This window comes from Cebidichthys violaceus, unplaced genomic scaffold (genome assembly GCF_023349555.1).
Source record: "Cebidichthys violaceus isolate CVI_PGR_0920_01 unplaced genomic scaffold, fCebVio1.0.p SCAF_39, whole genome shotgun sequence".
Lineage (NCBI taxonomy): Eukaryota > Metazoa > Chordata > Actinopteri > Perciformes > Stichaeidae > Cebidichthys > Cebidichthys violaceus.
The window spans coordinates 860363-887571 of NW_027176583.1; the positions used below are offsets into that span (position 1 = coordinate 860363).

The 27209-nt window shown below is 44.4% G+C and overlaps 1 long non-coding RNA gene across 1 annotated transcript; it reads left to right on the forward strand.

Moving 5' to 3' along the window:
• The first annotated feature begins 4113 nt into the window (after positions 1-4113).
• Positions 4114-27209, forward strand: LOC137884593 (uncharacterized). The gene is made up of 3 exons (XR_011104749.1): positions 4114-4291; positions 25585-25642; positions 25789-27209. It is a non-coding gene; the product is annotated as an uncharacterized lncRNA (long non-coding RNA).

The window sequence follows — 27209 nt, forward strand, 5'->3', positions numbered from 1 at the left end:
CAGCAGCGGTGCACTGCAAATAGCAAAAACCTCTCTGCTTGTGTCAACACCAGCTCCTCAGTATGACTCATTTCTGCTTCTTCAGTTAACCGCTGCCAGTTCTTCTTGTTCTGTGACATGAGAGCAGCGCTGCGGTGAGATGGTGCACCCTAGATTGATAAACAGTAGAAACACTGCAGAGAGACCCACACGTCAGTGTATAAAACAACATATGGGTGATAAAATGTTATTGTTTGTGTATGACGTGCAATTATATTCATCACCTGTAATCAATTATTGTGGATTTTAAGCACTCCCAGTTGAAACAGTTTTACGAGAGCCAACAAGAGCTGCATTATCTTGAGATCATGTTATATGTATGGGCATTGTGTTGTTGTATGAACAATAAGTAAATAGACACCTCTCTCAAAGCCATACACACTCATACGCACAGAGGCAAAATAAGAGTACATGATTCCTGTCGAGAAACAAAACAAACGCTCATTTTCGATGTCTGAAAATGATTTCTTTGCTGTTTCCTTTTGGGAAACATCATAATGAGATATGTACGCCAAAGTGATATTTCCAGTAAGCCGCTACTTGCTTTCACTGTCTTTTTTTTCCCCCCTTGCCTTGCTGGCACTTAGGCACAAAGGTATTTACTTTAGTTTAATCTTCTTGAGCTTTCCACAACCAGGCAACACGTCCACATAAATTCTTACATGGACAAATACACAAAGAGGCAAAACCCTGTCGCCTTGTTCTCTGCGAAGGTAGATTATCTGTGAATGCGCGGAGAAATTTCTCGGGGGATGCTTTGGCGCCGAGAAATAAAACTCGGAGAGTGTTGCCTTTGCCAAGCTGAGACATCTGGTCACCTTATCACAGATAAGTGGGGGTTAGTCCTGGCATCTGCTAGAATTAATCCATTTTGCAAACACAGTTATCCTAATCTCCTAAATATGTCATTCCACAACTGTACAAAGCAGTAGGTATAGTTTCACCTTTCCTTCCTCCGATGTGCGCGAGATTGATCAAGGCGCACTTCGCCGCACCTCGTCGTGAAACGTGAACAGTGACACAGGATAGAAGTGGAAGACAAAAAGAGGTTGGAAATTGGTGTCACAACCTGCACCTGGCCAACTATTTGCTGGTGCCCAGTCTGGTCTACGGCTAGCCATCTAACATCCCCGCATGAATATTCATGTGGGTGGATTTCTCTTTTGTTGCCTGCCTAGTCAGCAGTCACAGAACACATGGTGAGTGTTGGCAGAGCCCGGCCTAGGTAGAGGGGCCGCGGACGGAGGCAGTGGCAGGAACCAGGACCTGTGAGGCTGACTGACATTTCCATCTGTGGCGAGGCCTGGTAATTATCGGGGAGAGGAGCGCCCGCAGCAGCGCGCCATCTGCTAGGGGAGATGGCTCAATGAGGTATGAGCACGAGCGGCACTCCGTCGGGCCACTGCCTGCCTCTGACATGAGGGCTCGCATCTGCTACCGAGGAGCCGGGCCGCCCAACACAGCCTGCCTGCCTGGCCGAGAGAGGGGGCTGACAGGAGGGAGGAGAGCAGCCAAGAGCCCCCCCTGACCCCCTCCACCACCACCACCACCACCCACCGCCATCACTACCACCACTGCCCTGCCAAAGGCACACTTGACAAACAGCAGAGCCCACTCACAAGTTTCCATACAGATCTCATCAAGTTGTTGTTTGGTTGTAAAGGACGCGTCTTAGTTCCAGTTATTACTGAGGAATCCATCATTGTTATGTCAGTGTCAGTGCATGTTGGAACAGGCTTACAGTGTGAGGTGAGATTGAGTGAACAAATGTATTATACAATATGCATGTTGGCAGTGGATGGCTGGGCTCAGTGGAGATATTCTCTGCTGGTGTTCTTGTTACCAGGATTTGCTTCTGACTCATTTGTGAAGCACAGTTCTCTGAGACCGGTCGGTTGTGGGAGCCCAGCACCATCTCACACAGCCTCCTCACACACCTGGCAGGTGTGTGTGTGTGTGTGTGTGTGTGTGTCTGTGTGTGTGTGTGTGTGTGTGTGTTATCCTCATCTCCTCATTTTAACTCTCATTTTGCGCTCAGCATGGTTAGTCCAACTGTGGTTTCTGTTATTACACTCTGCCCACAGACACAGGCACACACACTCTCTGAGCCACACAATAACATCCCATTAACAATGAGCACAGAGCGCAGGCCCACCGCTCACTGAGCAGTCAAGATGGCTAACCACTGAAAAAGACAGCTGTGTGCATCATTGTGTGTTTGTGAGGTGCGAAACCAAGAGAGTTTCTGTTGTGTGGGCTATTCTTGTTCTGCTTCACAGTGGCCTTTAGTTAAGCAGATTTTGCAGATGAAGATCTGTACTAGTTTAGGAAGCAGTCAAATCCGCATTTTTGACTGAAATCGGCTAATTTCAAAGGAGTCGCCGTGATCTAGTAGTAGTAGTAGTAGTAGTAGTCACTTCTGGCATAACCTAGTTTGAGATGACATATGGATGAATTCTGCTGCTTTCTGGTGTAACTGGTCACTTACTTGCATTGAACAAAGCCAACAAACATCGGTGATGCAGAGTAAAGCAGTTCATGTGTTCTGTAACTCGCTAAATTTAATTTTAGCTTCTCCTGTTTTACTTTTTTTTAAAACATCTGTCAAGTCCCTGACAAGTTATTGTGAAAGTTGTTTTTTTTTACCTTTGTGGATCAGTGTTTTCATTCTGCCCTCGTGACTCTTGCATCACTTGTTACCACTTGAGATTTACTCTAAAGGAGAGACGGAGCGAAGGATTCAGAAGAGGTGGAGAGAGGAGGGGAGTGACAGAGCATGAGAGAGAGAGAGGAAGGGAAGGAGGGGGGGAGAGTGAGAGAGAGAGAGAGAGTGAGAGAGAGAGAAGCGCATCTCTTCATCGCAGGATTTTATCTGACTGTTTGACAGATTGGTAGAATTCAAAATGCAGCAGGGGCCTGTGATGTGGCAATAAAGCGTTTGCCTTTGATCCCGCCTCACAATTTTCTCTCCCCTGCACATGTGCGCGTCAAAATCAATTAGATCAACTCTGAAGAGGCGAGGCAGCTGCGCATCCGCACAACAAACCTTTGCATCACCTTAGTTTACCAACAATCTGGTTTTATTCTCATTGTCAACTCATTGCTACAAACTCCGGCAAATGCTATCACCTGCATGCACAACAAACTTCAAGGTGTGTAAAAGATGAAATGGTACACAAATAGAATATCCATCTCAGCAGACAGAAGCGCATGCTTACATCTTAGCCGCAGCTGTCAATTACCTACAAAAAAAACCCCCTCTTTGATAAGAAAAATTTGAATTTCTCCCCTCCCTACACTTGGAGTGGCTTTTTCAGATGTCGTAGCACTTATGAAAAATTTGTGACAGCATCAACAGCGCCTATTCCCCATTCAGCAGCATTAACTCTGTGCCATGTGTCTAACAAACGGAGGCCATTCTGGAGCCCTTAATGACAAGGCTGCTCCGCTCCTCTCCTCTCCCCCTCGCTCTTTTCAAATTGCTCTCTAAATGAAGTACAGCTGTGTGGACCAGGTGCTGCCATCCCCCTTTCAGAAAGAACAGGAAATTATGAAATCCCCAAATCCTTCACAAATGGCGGGCAGGAGGGAAGGTTGGAGAACGTCAGCTCGGCTTGCCTGGTCTGTAGCTACATGTCTCTCGTCGGCGGACGATCTTTCATTCGCGTTTATCGCCGAGCTCTCTCCAGCCACCGCTCCGACCCAGTACCCAGCGCTTACGAGTGCCGGGGCGTACGGCGGCTGAGCCGATAGCTTCATTCACTGCAGCATCGTTATGACTGGCGGTAGCATTTTTGGAAACATGTATTCATACTAGTGGCTGCATCTTTTTGGAGCAGCTCTAAATTTGTGCATTAATGCCTTTTTGTTAGGTAGTTTGCAATTACTGAATATTATGTTTTCTAGTTTTATGACTAGCCTGATAAATAAAAGGTTTTCAACAAAGAAAACGTCAAATGAAGGCTTTACCCGGCTAACACTCAGCGCTCTGTGTTTGTTCTCTGTGTTCTCCACAACAGAAAGAGCACAACTGCTGAAGTAGGCCTCCTGCTCAGGAGACTGTCAATGTGCAGCTGTCAATGTCTCCATAAAGCCCCATATCCATAATAGACAAAGCACTCATCAAGCCTCAGCTTCATCTGGCCTCCCAGATGCCCCATCACCAGGGGCAAATCCCATCCAGGACTGAGCGCCGCACCATGCAGCCAGATGTGAGCTGGCAACATGGCCGTGGGGTCAACACATGGCAAAGGTAGACCCAATAAATGAATTATACTCTGATTATCATAAATGTGGCATCTGAGCACGGCTCTTGTGTTAGTGCTGTTTGGAAGGGAAATGCTGGGACATACTGCATCAGCTGCACCACACACACACACACACACACACACACACACACACACAGAGACATTGACTTTGTACACGATTTCATCATGTTGATGTTAGAACATGGAACTCAAGTTTGAGTACATTTCTTTTGGTATTCATTCACATATTAAACTTTGTTTATATGACATGGGGTAACATGATGAAGCCAAAAACATATTTAGGATTCTCAGAATGATTCCATGCCATATGCCCTGTATTTGTACATAATTCCACAATGTTCTAGGTCGCTCCCCCAAACATATTCTGTTTCGTCACATGCCAAAAAGACCTTTCCCCCCCCCCCCAACCCTCCCTTCCTCAGTTCGACACGTTTGCATGCGGTAGCTGGCTGCCCTGGCTCCCGGTCTTCCCCTTTAAAATGCCATGCCAACTTCAGAGGACCCAGGTGTATGGGTCCGTTATCAATTCCACTAACAAGCGTGCTTACTGGGATCACAGGACGCGTTGTGGCTTGCTTTAAAGTCCCCGTCTGTAGCCAAGGCTGACCTGAATTGGAGACATGCGGCCCCCTGCTGATAGCAGCCAACCTCTGATGGGCAGTCCCTCTCCCAGACTTGGCCAGCACTCCGCCTGGGAAGGAGGAGGGGAGAGAAGAAGAACTCTTTGAAATGCTGGAGTTCCATGAAGAATTGAGAAGCAGGACAGAATCAAAGGCTTCGGATATAGGAAAGGAAGAAAAAAAAAATATAGAATCAAGACTTGGAGATGAGGAGAAAGGGAAGATCGAACCCCCTTCCCATACACACACACACACACACACACACACACACACACACACAGACTAGATCACATATACACTGCGAACAAAAGACATATCTGAAGCTGCAAGGAATACTTATCTATCCCTTTGCCACAGAGGCCTTCACATGACACATAAGAATGATGTCATCTAAACCTGCAGTACATGCACACACAGTGTTAACATCAAACAGCTAACCTCTACTGTAGATATTACACAGTATAGCTGTTTTTATACACAGAATACCATTATCTTTTAAAGATATTTATGTATATGTGTGTTCCCAGAAGGTGTGGTTGTGTGATTGTGTGTTTGCATGCATTGTCTATGTTTCTCTGTAGGTGTGCACATCATAAAAAGAAAATGGCTTCTAGAAATGCGTCTCTAACTCAGCTCTTTCTGCAGCTTGTATTGCTGGTGATGGTGGCAGCTGAAGGCCATTATGTCCAGGTGGCCTAGAGGATGCAGGGGCTTTACTGAGAGCTATACACTCCATACACACACTCTCACACACACACACACACACACACACACACACACACACACACGTGCATGCACAGAAAGCTTCACAGCTGCTAGGGCCCACTGCATGTCAATTAGGACAGCAGAGGATGTACAGGGACACATGGACATTCACACAGCACATGTATAATGCATGATAGGTTGGATGGACAGTATTCAGGTCTACCGGTAGTTTGGATCCAGCAGTACTGGTGTATAAAAAAAATACAGGATCACACACCTGAGGTTCTCGCTGGCAGGTGGGTTTGATGCGAGTTGATATTTGAGCACCATTTGTGTGTATGTGTGCGCAGACGTGCTTGTATTTTTATGCGAGTGTGTGATGTATATGCAGCTCCTGCTGTTGCTCACACACACTTAAAATAAAGTAGGTAAAGGTGTGCGCTGCTTAGGGAGGTTGCGCCGAGAAATAGAAGAAGTGAAATTGTTGTGACAGCCATTATATTCCCCAGAATATACTCTCATTTCCATTCACGGTTCAGCCTGCAGCAGAATAAAAACATCTTCACTGAGCAGAGAAATAATTGTGATCTTTATTAAGATTTAGGAAAGTCATAGATCTTTTTAGTTTGAATATCCAAATTGTCTGCGAGCAAAAGAACATTCCTTTTAAGGTCAAAGCAACTCAGAAGTTATCTCTAGAAGCTAGCACATTATGCTGATTACTCTTATGAAATTTACATGTTAGTGGGGTGAGGGGTCACCCGAGCTTAATTCCGTTTTCATGTTTTGTTTCACACTGGCCAAGCTGTGGGTGTCTGTGTGTGAGGCAATGTTTTCTATTGGCCTTGACAGCGCGTAGTGTAATTGGCTCACTAAGGTGATTCAGTAATCGCCTGAGTGACACCTTCCCTGGTACATTTTGACATTGGAGGTGGATGAGGATGCCGTGGGCTTCAAGTGCCAAGGGAGCTAACCTTGTAGGAAAACCAAATTTATAGCAGGGAGCTGTGGAGGAGACCCACTTCAAGATCTGCATCATATAACGAAAAGGTAACATGGATAGGGAGACTTCTTATCTGATCTAACCTTATAGACTTCAACCGATTGTCCTTGTTCTTGATTATGTTTAAAAAGGTCATCATCTGTCCTCGTACACTTCCTCGTCTACCTCTTCCTCGTTTCCTTTTCTTACTTCTCCTTCACTCCTCTCGGTCTTTACTTCTCTGGATCATCACTACTCCTGCCCTTCTCCTCTTCGTCCCATCACCATTCCCCTCACACCTCCATCCTCATCCTCCTCCCCCTCCTCCCCCCTCCCCTCCCCTCATCCATCTCCTTAACTTCTCCTCTCCCTTTCTTCCGCCTCCTCCACTTCCTTCTCCTCCCTTTTGCTCCTGGCGTAGCTCATGGAGAGGAGGAGCAGCCAGCGCTGTTCTGTTCTGTTCCTCAGGACTGTCCTCCTCCTGCAGAACACAGATGGTTATTATGGAGCTGCACATAAATTGATTATGTTGGAAATTAACTGTTGCTGTCAAAGGCAGCCGCCAACCTGTCCCAGTGTGTCCCTGTGCCCGCTGATGCATAGGATCCAGCTGATGGACCAGATGTTTGCACAGTGCGCCGCTCCTTTTAAGGTCAGCACAAAAGTGGTATGGGGGCTCTCTGATCTCCATCTCTTTGTACTTTCAGCCTGTGCCGTCTTGCCTCTTGACATTTTGAGGAAGTAAAATGTGAGTTTTCAAAATGCGGATTGTGACGCCGCAGCGGTCGATGCGCTTTTGTCACACCAAAACTATTTTAATTGAAAATCACTTGTAATGTGGTTGTGGAATCATTATCTTTTTCCTTGGGAGAAATGCTCATTGTTTAGTTTTTTGACCGGCCGTGTGTGTGTGTGTGTGTGTGTGTGTGTGTGTGTGTGTGTGTGTGTGTGTGTGTGTGTGTGTGTGTCTGCAGGATTTGTGTGACCAAGGGTGGAGGCTCCTGCTAAGAAACATTCAATCAATGGGAGGTTGAAGTAGGCCTTATGTTTGTGCCAAAAGACCATGTAGTGTCTTCGACAAAACCAGCATGCCAAGAGTCTCTAAACGCCATCCCTAAGTAGGACTGTCTTCCAGCAGCTCATTACAGGTTGGTCTGGATAAGCATGATGGGTGACTCCTGGCTGTGGCCTCGGGGGACAGGCAGCACAATGCCAAACTCAGCAGAAAGTCAGGTCTTAGGAGTGTTCCTACATTGTTTTCCAGGCCTGACCTTGATTCCAGGCCCACTCCTGCATGTTTCCGTATGCATGGCAGAGTACGCAGGGCTGCCAAAATCTGAGCCAAACAGGGAAGAGACACACACACACACACACACACACACACACACAGCAACGCACAGACACATGAGTGAACACACACACACACACACACAGAGACGTTGGGCCAAATCCCATCAGGAAGGTTAACTTGCATGGAAATGGAAGCTGAATAAGTTGTCATATGTATATAATGGATTAAAAGTACATGAGAAAATACGTTTTTTAAGACTTTTTTTAACGTGCTGTACGGTGCATAGTGTATATAATATCATAACTTTAGGCATTTTCCTTTCCTGCCCGTGTCACTGCATTGCACACATGGCTCGCTCCCTGTTTTTATAAGAACATTTTGTTCTTGTTTAATGTCAATTTCTGGTTTTGTTTTTATATTCATGACAAAAATCATCTTCTCTGATGCACCTCCACCTTGGCGTTAGACATGTTAATACCTCTCCAGTGCAAAAGTCTCTTTCAGCATTTTGATTAGCGCCACGAGATGAAGAAGAAGTTGTAGATCGCTTTAAGAACCTTTCTGGTTGAAAGCTGTTCGATGCTTTCAGCAGCTTTTTAAAGCAGAATACTCCTTGGTGGTCAGCTAACCAACAGACTCCTATAACAGGCGAGGCATAGTGACATGAATATGAATGTCAGCAGGTGATAAACAGAGTGGATTTCTGGGAGGTGTGACTGCTTGCGACACGTACCCCTCACACCCCAGATGTAAGCGAACTGGGGAGGCTGCCACTCAATTTGACGACATCTGAGCAGCTATAGCGGCAGTAATTGGCTACAACAGCCTGGTTGTATGGAAATGAGGCTCGTGGAAAACTTTAGAAATACGGAAGGAGATACACAGCACCGACAGTCACTGACTGTATTTTACCTTTCTATAAATGAAATGCTGTTACTGCAGATATGGTAATTTGATGAATCAATATAACTCCAGCGCAGTTTAATTACATTACAGACACTTGAATCAAAGTCTTTTCTTCAAAGGCTTTCGCATAACTTTTGGATCTTGAAGAACTGTAGGAACTTAGAGGACTCGAGCATATTTAGAAATCAATATTTAGTTTTAGAAAACCATCCAGCTAACTATAGCCAACATCCACTTTAGCTCAGGTCAATTTGGGATCATGAACTCTCAGTATCATCAGTCCCAGATCTTCATTAGAAGACGAATCCTTAAATACTTAAGGATAGCGAATACTTCACAGTAATCTCTATAAGTACACACAATATTAGGAAATATAATTCTGGTTAAGCAGCCTGTCCTGAATCAAACGTCTGAATATATTATACGCCAGTAATAGTTAGTGTCACAACTTGGGTCAATGGTCACAGTACTGATTCAAAATGGAATCCATAGTAAGCATCTACAGACTATATATATTCATAGCCTAATATTTACCAGCAACTCACAAGAAAAGCTGAAAGTGAGATGTTCGTTGATCCATCCAGACACTTTCATGAGACCATCACCTGACTTTCTTCTTCTTTGGCATGACAGTGTCTGAAAAATGAATCTGGTGAAACGAGTTGCCACACAGCACGCAGTGGTAGAAACACTAATGTTGTGTTTATATTATTTCATACTGTATCTTAGACTGTTTGTTCTTGCTGGTCGAGCACAGGAGGCACAGAGCGGAGGACGACCCATTGCATATTAATTATGGTTTGGTACGGACATATTTGAAGAGGTTTATCTTCTTTTACAATATATTTGTGTATAATATCTTTCAACAACCAGACAGAGTAAAAAAAAAAAAAGGAAAAAAAAGCCAAAGAAAACAAATTCAGGATTTCAGAGCAATGTGCGTTCATTGTTACCCAACTTAGATTATAAGAAAGAAAAGGCTGGAGGATTGCTGGTGATTTGCAGTCCTCTGTGTGAATAAAACGTAGGAATCTCCTTTTCTTCTCATCTCTATCAGACTGGAACACCTTGGGTTGATAGGAGCCCAGAGGTAGCTACAAGCTCAATGAAATGTTCCTCGTTGGAGTGTGTGCGTGCAGGCATGCGTGGGCATGTTCCGGTGCACATCTGTGCGTCCCGCGTATCTTCATGTGTGTCTGTGTGGGTGCGCGTCTGGTAGTGGTGGGAGATATTTTCCAATCACCGCTCTGCCGGTTTCTCATTGTTCTGGGAAGCTGTTTGCCACTCTGCACGATTAACAGTATTATCTGTACCTAGCCTAGTCAGCCAGCCAGTCCTTGGGTCATTGTGTTCCCGTCAGGGGTGAGTGCTCTGGGCGCTGCGTGTGACGCCTGCCCCCCCCCCCCACGACAGTAGGGACAGGCTTGGCTAGGCCCAGGTGGGACGTGCTGGCATTTGAGCACCGTCCGCTGCAGGAGGGAAGGGGAGGACGGGAGGGGGAGGGGGGAGTGGCCTCCACAGCAGGCAAGAGGCAGAGAGCCGGTCCCTTTGCCCATCCAGAGCTCCGGTTTAGGGATGAGGAGGGGTGAAAGGGTGAGGATAGGAGGCCCCCGGGGGCCACCTTTGTGTGCCCTGAGCATCAAACTCCATCTGGTCACTCTGCAGAGAGGACAGTGCCTGTGACAAGCATGCTTTTAGACAACAGAGTGGCCTCATCGCTTTTGGTTGTCTCTGTCCTCTCCCTCATATTCTCCCTCCGACGTGTTTTTATGCAAAAAATGTCACAAGTGAAGGACAAAGCAGACATTGATATACTTGTAACTTAACATGTATTTATGCACAATGTTGAGGCACTTCAACTGCATTTGACTTGACTTCGATTTGACTTTTTAAGATTTTGAAAATTAAACATATGATGTCTGTTTTATCTCATGTTTGTAATGAATTCAACCACCCTATACCAGCTGCAACATTAAAACGCTGCTTGCTCATTATCATGTAAATAATAATGAGCAAATAATAGAATATATAAGCAATCAAAGGGTTGATTCTGCCTACATCATAACCCTTCGGGTCAGATAAGAACAATCGTCACAAAAAAATACAAAAGTGAAAGATTTAAAAAGAGAGAACTCTCCGTTAAAACAACAGAGGGAGGTTTCACCCTCCGTTATCGACGGCAACACAAGAATTACATTATGAGGAAGCAGAATTACAAGAATGTATAACATTTAACCACCGCGGTTTATTACCTGGTAATTACATTCAACCCTATTAATTTCCAGTACAGTGAAGGATACTGAATCAAGAGGCAAACACTCATATTAAGCCTTTTAACCAAATGTGTGTGTTATTTCATTTGATGATGTAGTCTCCTCTTATGCAAATGTCACATTAGCATACCACTGGCAATCTACGGGACTGAAGCTCTCCATCTCAGCTCCTCTTTCTCTCGCTTCCTCGCGGCCTCTCTCACCGCTGACCTCTCTGCCCTCTCCTTTGATGAACTCATGCATTCATTGCCCTGGTTCTCGGGCCCTCCTCTTCCTCTCCTGCTCTTTACTCCTCTTCCCTACGCTGCATAATTGACTCAGCTGCAGCCTTTGTGATATAATAGCTAGTTTACCTGGCAGAATGACATTTCACAGGCTCTGAGCCACCATAAAGCTAATTGTTCTCGAGCGAGAGGGAGAGAGCAGTGTGTGTGTGTGTGTGTGTGTGTGTGTGTGTGTGTGTGTGTGTGTGTGTGTGTGTGTGTGTGTGTGTGTGTGTGTGTGTGTGTGCGTGCAGCTGATGATAAGAGGAGAGCGGTCGCTCCATTTGTGCTGTATAGGCCAACGGAGGGTTAGAAGTGACATTTATCTCCACATTGAGCCTCAAACCCAGCCATGGCCTGCTGTACTCTCTCCCCCTCCTGCTCTTTCTCACTCCTATTTGGTCTCTTTTACCATAATAGACTTTCTGTAGCTTTATTATTTTTCTAATAATTGTTGTGCATGTAAGTAGTTAGTACCTGCTCTAGACCACAAGAAAGACTGGGTCTCTCTCTGGTGGCTGTATTTCTCCTCTCAGCATTCAGCGTAATGCATAAATATACATGTTTATGGATGAGAAAGGCAGGTGGTGCTGTTTGCCCTGTCCATCTGTGTTCTTTCAAATTAATATACGGCATGAGTCCATTTGTTCTAAACAAATGTCAGTTACCAAATAAGGCACTGCTGTTTGTACTGAAATATAGTGCGCGGTGCAGTTTACGGCGCAGATGACATGAAGTCCTCTGTCATCTTTGATATTTCATTTAAATGTCCACCAGAGATGTTGTTGAGGGTAAACAGGACTGACTCTCATCCAGTTTCTGTATGTTCCAGACTCCTCTAAGGGAGTATTGAGGCACATTGGTGTTGCTGTTAGCATTAGGTTGATGTGCAGCGTTGTGATTTGCTTAGATCTTGATTTATTCTGTGAAACTAGAGCAACATGAGCAGACACTAATTCCATCATGAAACATTCCTAGCCCTCCGATTTTTATATATCTGAGCCGGCAAACTGGATTGGTCTTATGAATTATATAGATTTCTGGTAATTGTGTTTATAAAGAACAACTCAACAGCAGGTGAAAACCTATTTATTTGTATTTTTTCGCTGTGATTTTACTTCTCACCTTGTTGCAACAATTTATACGCGAACTCCAAATGTGTCAGTACACCGTGACATACATGTTGGGTTTGAGACTCATTTTCAATAATGGGTAATGGCCAGAGGTTCCTCATGCAGGGAAAGATTAGATTTAGAATGAACAATCCCATGAAGGTTGCAGCTTTGGTTGTAATGGGATATCCAGAAATCCAATAACAAACTCGTCGTTGCATGATGAAAGTTTCAGTTGTAAATATTGTTAATGTCCTTCCCTCGTGTTTTTGTAACTGTATTCTAAATTTATACTAATTTCTGTTACTTTAACTCTGTGGCAGTAACTTCGGTAAATGTCACAATAACATAATAATGTGATACTCATTCTTGTTCATCGCTGTATGTCTATCTTGTGGGGTCGAGGAGTGGAGATACAGAAGTCTGACTCTGCCCGTCATTCCACTGAATCAGATTCTTTATAGAGAGTGGGGATCTGCCGCTGACATGCTTTGTATCGATTCCGTCTGTCTGACGTACAGATAGCCACGTCTAGAGTTTCAGCAGAGAGAGCGAGAGCGAGATGGAGGGACGACTATGGAGAAGAGACAGCGAGAGGGAGAGCAGCTGCACAGCAGTACCAGAAGATACATTTCATAATGGAAACGTATTGCTATTGATTCCGGGTTTTGAATGCGAGCATTGATTTGATTGAACAGTCATTACATCGTGGCCCTTAACAACCCTAATGTGATCAGGCTAAAAGCATGTCTAATGGTATCTACCCAGGGAGGCATTTTTTTTTAAATATGCTTGTTCACTTCTTGCTGAGAGTGAAGAGGGAGGTAGTTAGCTTAGCTTAGCATATACACTGGAAGCAGAGGGAAACTGCTAGCTTGGATTTGTCCAAAGCTTTAAATAATGGCTACCAGCACCTCTGAAGCTCATTAATTACAAGCAGTCAATTAGATTAGAGATGTTCCTAAACCCAGCCCCTGTTAGCTAACTCCCCAAATTGTCTGTTCATATCTCTGTGAACAGATGTAAACAAACAAGATGTGATGTGTAAATTAGTGAGCTTTAGAGGTGCTGCTAGGTGCATTTATTAAAGCTTTTAACTGTTTCCCCTTTCCTACGGTCTTTAAGCTAAGCTAATTACCTTGCAGGTCTAGCTCCATACTTGCTCTTGTCATCTAAGTCTCGCAAGAAAAGCAAATAAGTGTGTTTTCTAACCCTAACCCTTTAAAGTACTTGTAACTTGTAAAAGCCGTCGAAACAGTCGAAAACATATAAGGAGTGAAATGTGTAGACCAAAACTAAAAAAAAATCATAAAAGACAATGTTAGCTTAATCTGAAAGAGACATTTCATATCTGCAGTAATGCCACAAATGTGCAAGTTTTAGTCATGCTCCAAGTCAACCTTGTCATGTCAGTGCTCTCATATTAAATGTATGGCAACACATCCGTCCATGCTGGCAGGTTTTGAGGAGGCATGTCCGCCTGCCTCTGTGTTGAACAGACTGTGGGATGTCACTGAAGCGTCACTAGGTTTCTTCTGCTCTGTTCCTGTTAAAAAACCCACAGGCCCACCCATCCAAGATGGCTTCTCCGCTTCCCACTTAGAGAAATAGATGGAGTGTTTAAGTGTTTTTGTCGAGTCAAATGGCACCAGGCAGATGACTGCATGCCATTACCATAATTTACCCTGATCCAGGCTGTCAGGGTGTATCATCAGCAGGTCTGTTCCCTGCCCTATGGAGCCTCCAGGAGCGTATAGACAGGTGTAGCAGTCCACAGTCACTCCGTGAGGTCTGCGCAGGTTCAGATTGTTGCTTAGTTTGGCAAAGTTTTGTTTTGTTGTCTGCCACAGCTTGTCACTAGCAAAGTTAGCTTCAGTGCCTCTTCTCTGGTGACAGCTGAGGGGTGCTGAGTGGCACTCGTCCTTCAGCCTGTCTGTCTATCCATCCCCACCTGTCTCTCTCTGCCAAAGCTTTCAGGGGCTGCCCGCACAAATCTGTCAGGCAGATGGGGGGCCGGCTTTTTACATGTCACTTGAGGGACGCCCAGGAAACACAATCTGCGGCCCACAATGCAGTGTGTTTGAACCTTGTGAAACCCAAATGGAGAATCGATGCGGCGCCATGAACGGCCCAGATTCTCTGAAGAAGCCCTCCGCATCCTGCTCGTCTGTGTCTACCTTCTGCCGGGCTCCTTTAGAAGAACTCTGCATCTTTTATTTATCCCTTGAAATAAGGCTGGACCCTGACGAGAGCGTAGGCTGCACACACAGACACACTCTCTCTCTCTCTCACACACACACACACACACACACACACACACACACACACACATGTACACACACACAAATGGGCCTCCTTCTGTTACTGAAAAGTCGGCAATTATGGAGAGAGAGGGGAGGGACAGTTGGGATTTGCATATGTCGTTGAGAGAAGAAACTACATCTCCCACAAGGCCCGGCAGTGGAAATGAACCAGCTGTCCATGGTTTGTAGATCAGATCCCATCCTCTTGATTACGAAATCACAGAATAATAAGGACCAAAAAGTTGTGGGCCACGCTGTTTGTTCCTCCTTTGTTGTTCCCTAGAACAGAAGTTATTTTGCTTCCGCTGCCTCCGAGCTGTTTGCCATGTGCCAATGTTTGGTGCACTGTGCTCCACTTGTTCTCCTTCTCACACAGAAAATCAGAAGGCTCCAGCCCTGCCCCTCAAAAGCTGTCATGTGAACTCCCGCCTTTTGTTTAATTTACATTTTGAGGCACAGCCCATCAATTCCCCCTCATCCCACAAACCCCCCCCCACCACCACCAACACGACCACCACCACCACCACCACCACCCCACCAACTGGCTTCATCAAAAATGCAGAGTTCAAACTAATTAGTGACATTTGGCCATTTGTGAAACTTTTCCCTCTCCAAGCTCAGCTTCAGTCAAGCACGGCCTCATAGCTCATAGAGGTCTGGATTAATATGACCAAATAGAAAATTTCTACCTCTACGTCTATGCTGATATGAGTAGAGATCTAATGCATATTAAATAAAGTGATAATTACACACAACATTGACCAAATAATCCTATCATTCTAAAGTATACATGATGATTTTGTCAGTAGTAAAAAACTCACTATCTAAATAAGGATTTAACATTCATAGAAACAATGCACACGATTACAATGTGTTGTGACAATCATGTGTGCAAATGTACAATATGCGGTTGCCTTTTTTAGTGAATTGTAAAGTTTGCTTTTGTGTGGTGAGAGACATCTGTCTCGCTGATTAATAAAAATAGCTCTCAGTGTGAAGGCAAACATCTGTAGAGACAACGATGAATAAATGATTTGATACAATGATGAGACGGAAGCTTAATCACACATATAAGTATTGAAGTTCAAATAGCAGATTGTGCAGAGGAGGTAACATACACACACACACACACACACACACACACACACACACACACACACACACACACACACACACACACACATACTTACACACAGGCCTTTGCAGTGTGATTTGGCCAGTGTGATGATATTTTCAAGTGGCCCATGGAGAGCTTTCTATTCAGCTTCAAACAGTTGACTCTCAGTCTATTAAGGAAATGTGCAATATGAAGGGACATTAAAGCGGGCATGATCAATATTTTTATATTAATATGGATCTCGTGACTACGTTTGTGTGACTTGCTGGTAGTGATGAACATACTGTACATGACTCTGCATTTCCCCCTCGGTTCTCCAGAACTATGTAGTGTGTGTCCGCTGTTTTTACGGCCCGCAACTTTACTGTTTCGGTTCACTCTCATTGCTCTCATCGGGGCTGTTTTCAGTGTAAAAGCTCTAAAAACCCACCAAATAGACAAAAGTTAGCAATGAGCTAGTCAACCTTGTGGAACATTTAGCAGCTCAAGAGCCAAGTGCTTCTCTCATCAATTGGTGGTGACCAAAACCAGAGCAGAAGAGTAAAACGGATAGAATTATTTCTCGTAGATACAGAAAAAAGCAGTTTCTAACGTAGCAGCTGTATAAAATCTTTCCGTCAGGTTTAGAAAGATACCTGCTATGATAATGGTGTTTACACAAATTGCATGGAGTTGCGGTCCTGTCTGTCATATCAACCCCCTGTGAGATGCAACATCTAACTGTGACTTAGTGGTGTTGTCTTTACAGTTGTTATAGCACTGTTATTATACGTATTCACAATGTCACAGCGGCTGGCTAACTAGAAACGAGTCGCATCATGAATCCTCAAACAGTGTGTACGTCGCTGACCTTTACCAACAGTGGTGTACTGAAGTGTGTGCTGCTGTTAGCTTTCATTCTACGGTAGTTTGTTAGGTGTTTTCATCCAGAGCTTAAAAAAAAAACCCTATTTGTCGAATTGAAAAAAACACATTGCTTCAAGGCTGAAAGTATCTGCCAAACTTTCTTTGACTGCTGCGTTTCCTGTAGAGTTCGGGTGACATGGGAGCACTTGAAAACGAGCGAACAGCAGAACATGGCGAGGAACGGAGCGGTGCAGGTGAGGAGAGCGGAGGTAAAAAGCTGACAACGTTAATGTGGAACCAAAAGGAGAGTGCAACCTGGCAGTCACTCAAATCCTGCACCTGCACCTTTATAAAACAAGCTCTCCGGTGTGCTTCTCTGGCTCCCTCTCTCTTTTGTTTCTCTCTCTCTCTCTCTCTTTCTCCCTCCCTCTCTCGCTTTCCTTTCCATGTGCTGTGGCTTGGGGCGTTGTCATTTTCAGCATGTTTTCTATACACCGTACGCTTTGTGTGTGTGTGTGTGTGTGTGTGTGTGTGTGTGTGTGTGTGTGTGTGTGTGTTAATTGCGGCCATCCTTGGGGAAGGAGAGAACGATGAGGAGGACCTGTATGAGAGCAGCCGTGCCAGGTTCTGTGGTACGACTCAGCGTGGCGCTAGAGACACCTGGTCTGCCTGAAGGGCAAGAGGAAAGTAGACTTGCTTTTTCTCTTCGCCCTCCTTCTGCCCTCCCTTTGCTTTCTATTCGACCTCTCTCTCTCTCTCGCTCTCTCTCTCTCGCTCTCTCTTTCTTTCTCTCTCTCACTTTCACACACTCTTTCTCTGTCTCTGCTCTCCTCGAGCTTGGAGAAAACAGCTGCTTGTACAGCCTGTGCACAGGCATCCCACCTTATCAGCCCGGCCTACCCCATCAATCACGAAGCGCTACTCACCACTGTTTGTATGGACACAAGCGCGCTAGAAAGGGGAGAAACTCAGAACTTTGTGGTTCAATGACTTTGAAAGAATTCATCCAGAATGCCCAAGGCCTCCGTAGCAGCTAATAATGCTTCATAAACTCCAGCAATACACTGCTGACCCTCCTCAAAACCTCTTGATCAACCTTATCGAGAGCTGGCAAAGATTTATATATTATTTTTATATGTTATTTTCTATAAGCTGTGTTGTTAGGTAGATTTTGTTCCATCTGAACAGAGCCAGGCTAGATGTTTGCCCCTTTTTTTACAGTTTCATGCTAAGCTAGGCTAACAGGCGGCTTGTGGTATAGCCTCATTTTTCTAGACTTCGACATAGTATTTCAATACGGTCATATCTGTGGAGATGTTGGTGAAATTACATCTGTAAAATGATCACATTTCACGTTTGAAAATGAACTGGACTGTGATCTTTGTCCGTCACGACAGTGTGGCCTGGATTGACAGTCTGCGGTGCTTTCGCCTTGTCGCTGCTCCTTGGCCTTTCCACTCAACTTTGACATTCACCATCAGCTTTGTGGCCATATGTGCACATGGTGGTTGAGGGATGAAAAGTTGCCCGTATTCATATTCAAGTCTGACATATTGAGGAATGGAAAGATGCTCGTGGAGTGCTTGTGGGCAAAGACAGTGACATACGGACACTTTCTCTCTCTCTCTCTCTCTCTCTCTCTCTCTCTCTCTCTCTCTCTCTCTCTCTCTCTCTCTCTCACATACGCACACAACTCTTGGTCAGCAGCACAGATGAGTTCTGGGAAAACAAGCAGCTGCAGAAGGAGGAAAGGACCATAAGGCTGGACGGCTTGCCAAATTTCATCATCTATTATGGATTGCCTAAGATGCACACGCTACTGCAACCAGGGGCATGTCTCAGATTCACATGCAATCGCAAATCTGCGTGCACACACACACACACACATGCATGCTCACGGGCACACCTCTGCAGCAGCATTTCAAACCCTCAAACCCTGCAGAACAGGGACCTGGACGGCCAAACTGAACCAGTTAAACTGGGGTTCAAGAGCAAAACCCTGTTCACTTTCTAGTAGCAAAAGACAGTATCAGCATCTGGGGTTTCTTTATTATGTGCTAATCTTTTATTACATGCATATGGCTCCAATATTTCTTGCTTGCGTTGCTATTTGCAGTGTCTTTTTCTACACGACCACTGGGAGTCGCCAAAGTCAGACATTTTACAATTCCACACACTGGGCCTTAAAGTGAAAAAGAGTTGATGCATTGGGCAGCTGCATTACAGCCCAATACATATATATATATATATATATATATATATATATAGATATATATATATCTATATATATATATAGATATATATATATAGATATATAGATATACTGTATTAAATGTACATCAACTTACATTTAATATGCTTAAGTTTGTAATTATCGTCTGTATAGCTAATATGTCTGGGTCTACATGTCAGTTCCCTAGATTTCATATCCTCAGCGCTGGGTGGGGGTGCTTTTTGAGGTATGATGCCAAGCCCTCATGAGTAAGTTGCTCACTAGATAGAATATTCACCTCATGGGCAGAGGGGCCTCGTAGGGGATGGTCAAACGGCAGCTGGAGTCCAGTCCACATGTAGTAGATTCTATATACCAGCTGCTGTCAGGCTCAGTATGTAACGCGGCTTTATGCTGTGCTGAGCCTGGCGTATGCTTGTGAAGATGAGGCTTTAACATCTAATAACAACGTATATGTGCATATATTGCGATGCATCCTTTGTGATAGTCAAGCTGTCTCTGTTCTACTCACTCTTTCACTTAGCTGTATGCTGCTGCTGCTGCTGCTGCAGCTGCTGTGATCATGTGCTAATGCTTGGTCTTGCAGCGGCTGCTGTGGCTGGTTTTGTGCTGTTTTGAGCGTATTATGTTATTACGACTTATAGTGTATAGCATTTCACGAGCATAAAGCAGCCCTGAATATCAGTAGTCACAGGGGAGGAATATATTCCTCCCCAAACCCCTGAGTTTCTTGTTTGCTTGTGGGGAGGGACAAGGCCAAATACGAATAACTTTCACTTTTCACTGTAAGAAATTGTCACTTTTTGGTTTGGAGTTTATTCAATGCAACGCATCTGCATGTATTTGTGGTGAACTCATCCTTTGGTCTCACTGAGACATCTATAGCGCGCAAATAAAAACAAATTATGAGAAGTTCGTGGCAGGTTTTTAAAGTGAAATCAGTAGAAGAGGGAGGCAACTACCTGGAACATACCCTAGATGCCTCGTGGCCCTCAACAACACAATCACGAGTCCCATAGTTAGATTTTATAGAGTGGTCTTGGCATTCTTGGTCTCATCTTCAGGAAGGGAAATGGGATAACTTGTTGTTGTGCATGTTTGTGTATCTTTTCAGAGGGAGCACTTTGGCAGGCACCATTACCGCCCAGCAGTAAATTGCCTTGTAAATTACAGTGCAGGGGTAATAAAGCCAGATTTGTATATCACCGGGAGTGGAGACTGTGTCTGTCTTGTAAATTTAATTAAACAGCAGGTGCAAAATCAGGTCATATGGCTTTGATGTGCCCCATGTGAGAATGACAACCAGACAAAGATTCTAATACGAGCAGCATTTACATATTTTTGCATGCGGCGGGCGTCTCGTACGGGTAGGGGGAGCCTTGCCTATCACCTTGTAGTGTATTAAATTTCCCCCAAATTAAAAAGGATTCAAATTAGCTGTCACCTTCTATTTTAATAGATCTACAGCAAAATAAATGGTTATGCTCTTCAAAAAGCAGCCTCTTGCTTGTCGAGAGCATAAACTCAGCCATTACCAACACCTTGTGCTGAATGAAACACTTTCAGACTAATTGGCTTTTATTGCCTGCCTACTGTACATTACACAACATCAGGACTAACCCATTAGAATGCAATTAAAATGCGTCTCAAGAACTTCAGTTAAACAAGATGTGACATCCAGCTAAACGAACGCCTGCAGTATAGTATATTGGAAAAACAGTTATTTTCTTGCCAACTAGAATTGTGTTTTTAATATAGATCTCCGTCTGGCTGATGTGCACTGAAGCCAGAAATCATGCTCTTATGGCTGTGCTTGACCTGTGACACTGTCAACGTGCTGCCTGGGCTCCAGAAGGCCCGTTTCTGTACGTCGGTTTGAGCTCACTGCCAGAGAGCTTACAAACGTGTCAGCGGCATCAGTTGACCTGACGGCAACACCTTGGCTTGTTTCTTTCTTTTTTTTTTGTGTGTGTTGGGAGGTAGTGGTTGATAATTACCACCTAGGATGTAGCCATCTGTGCCGCCCTTTCACGGCCTGTTAAGCTCGCTTTTCAGAAAGTTTACTGTTGACAGAGGGCACGCGAGAGGAGTGAACGCCAGAGCGCGTTAAAAAGACTGCACACTCAAGCAATATTAAGAAGCCGCGCTAAGGAGCTGATTTACAAGCAGAAGGTGGTGGTGGTGGAGGAGGAGGAGGAGGAGGAGGAGGAGGTGAAGGAGGAAGAATAATGGATGAGATTGCACTTAAACCAGGTGGAAGAGAGTATTCTCAGTGTTGAGTCAGTTTCCCAGTGACCTCACACGGGTTCAGCGGCCCTATCTCGTGTCTGTCCCAGCGTGAACACTTTCCACTTGTTCCGGCTCCGTAACTTTTCATCAAACCCGTCCATCACCCAGAGGCCGCCTATTGTCTTCAGCCGTGAGGGACACCTGTGTTTCTGCCATAAGGCAGCAGTTATCATCAAGCTGTCGGATATCTGTCACTATATGGCAGGATCTATGTGGAAACCTTCACTGTCAAAGCCTGTCACATTTCATAGAGTCTTTAATGAGAAAAAGCCAAGTTGAAACCACAGGCGCAGAAGTGTGTGTGTTGTGTGTGTGAGAGTGAGAGATACAGCAGGCTGAGGGAACAGGTGCATGGCTGGAAGCTGTGGTGGTGGTGGAGGGAGCAGGAGGGGCTCAGTACAGTACGTCATCTCTGATAGCTGGTTCCAGTCCCACTAATCAAACGCACATCAACTGCCAATGACTAAACGACACATGACTGACATTACATAAAGAGCACTGGGCTGGAAACTGATCCAGCTCCATTTCACAAATTCCATGTTACATTCACAGACACAAATACTGTTTCAACTGTAGCCTCAGGTGTTTGAAAAAAAAAAAAATCTATTTGTTAATTGTGTGAAAAGAAAAAGTTTCTTGCTAAACCAAATATAGAACATGAAACCATTTCTGAGTGATTTCCCTACAGTTCACGCTCCACCTGGCAATATCGCAATCAACTCAAGCCTGTTTGTTTTAAACTATGTGCTCATTGCAAAACCGAATCCCTCAGGTCTTCGCTGTCCTCAGGTATGTCATCATGACAACCGCTATCCTCACCAGGCAAAGGCCAGGTGAGGAGGCACAGGTGCAATGACCCCGAGTCAAACTTCTCCCAGATAATCCCGGAAGAGAGGAAGGGGAGAAAGGGGAATGAGACGGGATAGGCAAGTGAAGCGGGAAAGCAAACACAGGTTGTAGAGTGAGAAGTAGGATGAGGCGGATGAGTTTTTCTTCAGGTGTCGAGCGTGGCAAGAGGTTAAGTCAAGCAAAGCTGAAGGTGAAGGGAGAGGAGGTACAGTTGTGGTCAAAAGTTTACATACACTTGTAAAGAACATAATGTCATGGCTCTCTTGAGTTTCCAGTTATTTCTACAACTCTGATTTTTCTCTGATAGAGTGATTGGAACAGATACTTCTTTGTCACAAAAAACATTCATGAAGTTTGGTTCTTTCATGACTTTATTATGGGTTAACAGAAAAAGTGACAAAATCTGCTGGGTCAAAAATATACATACAGCAACATGAATTAGCAATTTTGGTGACTTAGAAAGTTGTGTCAATGAAATGAGCTTCATAGCATGGCCTCTTAACTTCTTATGAGTGATTATGAGTGACTACAGCTGGTGACTTCTCTGAGGCCATTTAAATAGGGCTCATTGGATACAAACGCCCACAAACGCTACAATGGGAAAGTCAAAGGAGCTCAGTATGGATCTGAAAAAGCGAATCATTGACTTGAACAAGTCAGGAAAGTCACTTGGAGCCATTTCAAAGCAGCTGCAGGTCCCAAGAGCAACAGTGCAAACAATTGTTTGTAAGTATAAAGTGCATGGCACTGTTTTGTCACTGCCACGATCAGGAAGAAAACGCAAGCTATCACCTGCTGCTGAGAGAAAATTGGTCAGGAGGGTGAAGAGTCAACCGAGAACCACCAAAAAGCAGATCTGCCAAGAATTAGAAGCTGCTGGAACACAGGTGTCAGTGTCCACAGTCAAGCGTGTTTTGCATCTCCATGGACTGAGAGGCTGCCGTGCAAGAAGGAAGCCCTTGCTCCAAAAGCGGCACCTTAAGGCTCGACTGAAGTTTGCTGCTGATCACATGGACACAGATAAGACCTTCTGGAGGAAAGTTCTGTGGTCAGACGAAACAAAAATCGAGCTGTTTGGCCACAATGCCCAGCAATATGTTTGGAGGAGAAAAGGTGAGGCCTTTAACCCCAAGAACACCATGCCTACCGTCAAGCACGGTGGTGGTAGTATTATGCTGTGGGGCTGTTTTGCTGCCAATGGAACTGGTGCTTTACAGAGAGTAAATGGGATAATGAAGAAGGAGGATTACCTTCAAATTCTTCAAGATAACCTAAAATCATCAGCCCGAAGGTTGGGTCTTGGGCGCAGTTGGGTGTTCCAACAGGACAATGACCCCAAACACACATCAAAAGTGGTAATGGAATGGCTAAATCAGGCTAGAATTAGGGTTTTAGAATGGCCTTCCCAAAGTCCTGACTTAAAATCCCATTGAGAACATGTGGACAATGCTGAAGAAACAAGTCCATGTCAGAAAGCCATCAAATTTAACTGAACTGCACCAATTCTGTCAAGAGGAGTGGTCAAAGATTCAACGAGAAGCTTGCCAGAAGCTTGTGGATGGCTATCAAAAGTGCCTAATTGAAGTGAAAATGGCCAAGGGACATGTAACCAAATATTAGCACTGCTGTATGTATATTTTTGACCGAGCAGATTTGATCACTTTTTCTGTTAACCCATAATAAAGTCATGAAAGAACCAAACTTCATGAATGTTTTTTTGTGACAAAGAAGTATCTGTTCCAATCACTCTATCAGAGAAAAATCAGAGTTGTAGAAATAACTGGAAACTCAAGAGAGCCATGACATTATGTTCTTTACAAGTGTATGTAAACTTTTGACCACAACTGTACGTGATGACACATGAGAGCGGAGGGGTATGAAGTTCTATCTCTTAGTGACATTGACAGGTTCTTATGCCGCAGCCTCGTGTGTAAATCCGCCGTGTTTAAGTGAACATTGTGACATACTGTATAAGGCCCACGACAGTTTAAAAGTTGACTGTGAAAGCCACTTAGCATTTAACAAGCTAGCAGCTTAGTTTAGCTTTGCAAAAAGACTGGCAACAACAAGAACTCTGAGCCAAGACAGCTAATGTGTTTTTCAACCGTCAAACTTTTCCTTAAAACGGATAAAATCTTGCTCTAATATTCTGATAAATTCCATTGATGTTTCTCTGTGTCACAGCTATTTATTAGAACGGTAATTAATTGTTGGAAGAACATCACAAGCGCTGTGCATCTTTTGTTGTTGATCTGACAGGCCAGAGCCTCGTCTTGTTGAGCCACGGGGAGCTAATGAGAGCTAATAGGTGTCCGCAGGCCTAAGGGACAATGAGCAGCACAACTGCATGCTGGGATTAAATAGATCAGAGGCGGGACCCTGTCATCTTATGTCAGTCACTGGCTCATGGGCAGCGGCCGCTGGTCACAATTAGAGTCCTGTGTGCTGTGTGTGCAAGTATGAGCAAATGCAAATGCCTATTATTAACCCTTAACTCCCCATCGGGAGCTGGCAGGGAGTTTTTAGATTTTAATGTCAGCGTGTGTTTACTTGAATCTTTCCTCCGCAGGGGCAAATGCTGCCCGTCAGCGTGACATGTCAGGACTGAGAAAAGACCCTCCAGAATGGACAGTAATGCTCAGTGGAACAGAAGACAGTATATTGCTGTATACTGCACTGGAGACTGCCCTCAGTGACACATGAGCGAACAAATAAAGAGTGCTGAACCACACAGAACGAATCCCTATGTTTGACCGTAGCTGCTTTGAATTTCCGTGGTGCTGAGGACATTTTACCTCTCAGTTTTTGATGTATCAAAAGTCAGTGTGTAGTTCATAATTGACAAACGGGGCTGCGCTGTTTTAACAGCTCTCTAGTTCCCTCTTCTGGCAAGCAGATTTACCATTAACATCACGTACATCATAATATTACTCACAACACAACTACGTAATGACTTCTGCTGCACCATAGTGCTCATGAGAATTACCTTCACAATTCCTGTGGGTACTAATATGTCTCTCACAACTGAATTATGGTAATAAAATGATCATTGAGGTAGCTGACAATACTAACAAGCTATGTTATGTAAGATGAAGGCATTTATCCAATGACGTTATAGCTTTTGCCTCACTATCTGCAACATGTAGTTTTAGTCTATCATAGCCTTGCTCAGGGGAAAGATATTACCACTAACTTAAGGATACTTTTTCCAATTAATCTTATTATTGTAGCATTACTGGTAGTGTAGACTCACACAGAGCGATTAATCAACGCTTATGATGAACACCAATTAACTCCGTTGGGTTCTTTTGTCCTAAAAAATGGCTTTAGGTAAGGTCTTTCTGTTTTCTCATCAGAAAGTCCAATTCACTCAAAAATAGCCGTCATGAATTCTGACTGTAATATGATTTTTCTATGCATCTCTTGCATTGATGTTTTAGTATTAAGGCTAAAAGGTTCTACATGTGTTGGTTGGTTTGTTTGTGCAGAGCAGCAGAGGATGCTGATGGGGAGCAGGAAGAGGATTTGGCAGCAGGGCGTTGGAAGGTAAAGCCAGAGCAGAGCAGCCTGATCGGCCTGCAGCCAGCACACGTGTGACAGCAGAACCTTGTGTTCTATACAGAGCAGGTGCAAAGGCCTTGTCTCTTCTCTTTTCATCCATCCCTCTCTCAGCTTGGCCCTTTGTCTTCCAGGCGATGCACTCCTCCTGGTCTCTCTGTCCATCTCTCCATTTCTGTTCCCACACCTCCTGGCTCTTACCCCCCCCCCCTCTCTCTCCAGCCCTGCATCATACTTAATTTGCTCCAGATAACACATCAACTTCAACGCCCCATCCACAAACTCTGTCACCATGATGCCCACAGATGGCAACTTCCTGTGGTCCTGCCCGGTGATTGGTGGAGAGACTTCCAAACAGAGAACAGCTGGTGAGGGATGATATATCACCGAGCGTTTGCACTTTCATTTTCAGGGTTGTCTTGTTAATGCTCCCAATCCAGCATCTGGCAGGAAATAGACACAAAGGCAGAGAGAGGCAGAGAACAACCTGTTCTTTGGCAGACCTTAACAAAAGGCTGACACATGTCTGATGAACACACAGAGCTGCAATGGAACAGACAGAGCTGCCGGGAATATGAACGAAAGATGCTTCACGCAGAAATAACAAAGACTAGGAGAGGATGTGAACATTTTCTACAAAAGGTCAATGCATCAAAAAATGTTCTTTGTAAGAAGAATACATTCAAAACTGTGATAGTGTTTTAGTTTTTAGTTACAGATTATTATTTTCCTAATATTTTACAAACTGATGTAGAAATGATATATATATAACATGTTACCTCACTTTATATTATTACTTTGTTTTTCACATTTGTATGGCATTTTTCCTGACCTTTCTATACTTTCTTATGACACACTATACCATGACTTTTTATGTCACACTGTTACGACCCCTCCTTTCCACTAGGGGTGTGTATCCCGCCTGCTGGCTCTTTTCTGTCTTTCAGGATGTTAATCGTCAGCTGATGAGCCACACCTGACCCTGGTGTGGTTCCAGCTTTAAAGTCTCTCGGTCTCTTCCTTGGCTGACGCTGCTGCTGTTTAGTTTATGTCAGACATCCTCACACGCTGACATTACTGATTACCGACTCTCCACGTTTGTTTATTTATTACTTTTACTCGTCTGGTCTTCTATTCATGTTGCAGCCTTTGAGCCGAGTTGTAACATACGGGGGCTCGCCCCAGCTTGGTTGACCAGGGTAGGATTTGTGAATTGAAGTTGGCTCTGCTGGATGTAAATTGGCTTATTGTGCAGAGACTGATTTCAGGATCAGCCATAGCCTAGTAGGCAGGTGCACCTCGTTTGGTGAGTGAGCTGTGCGGCCTGGTTGTTTGGGAGACGGGTGTGGTGAGTTGGTTTTTTTTTTTGTTAATGTGAGCAGCTGTACTGATAAGTTTCCCTGAGGAGTGTTTGTGTCACTGAGCTGTGTTTTGCTGGTGATTTTTTATTTTTTATTTTTTTTTTGGACCAGTTTGGTCCTGTATGCACGGTGATTAAATTGCTGTTCTGTCACTACATTGACATTTTCAATAAACATTTTATGGCTTACTATAA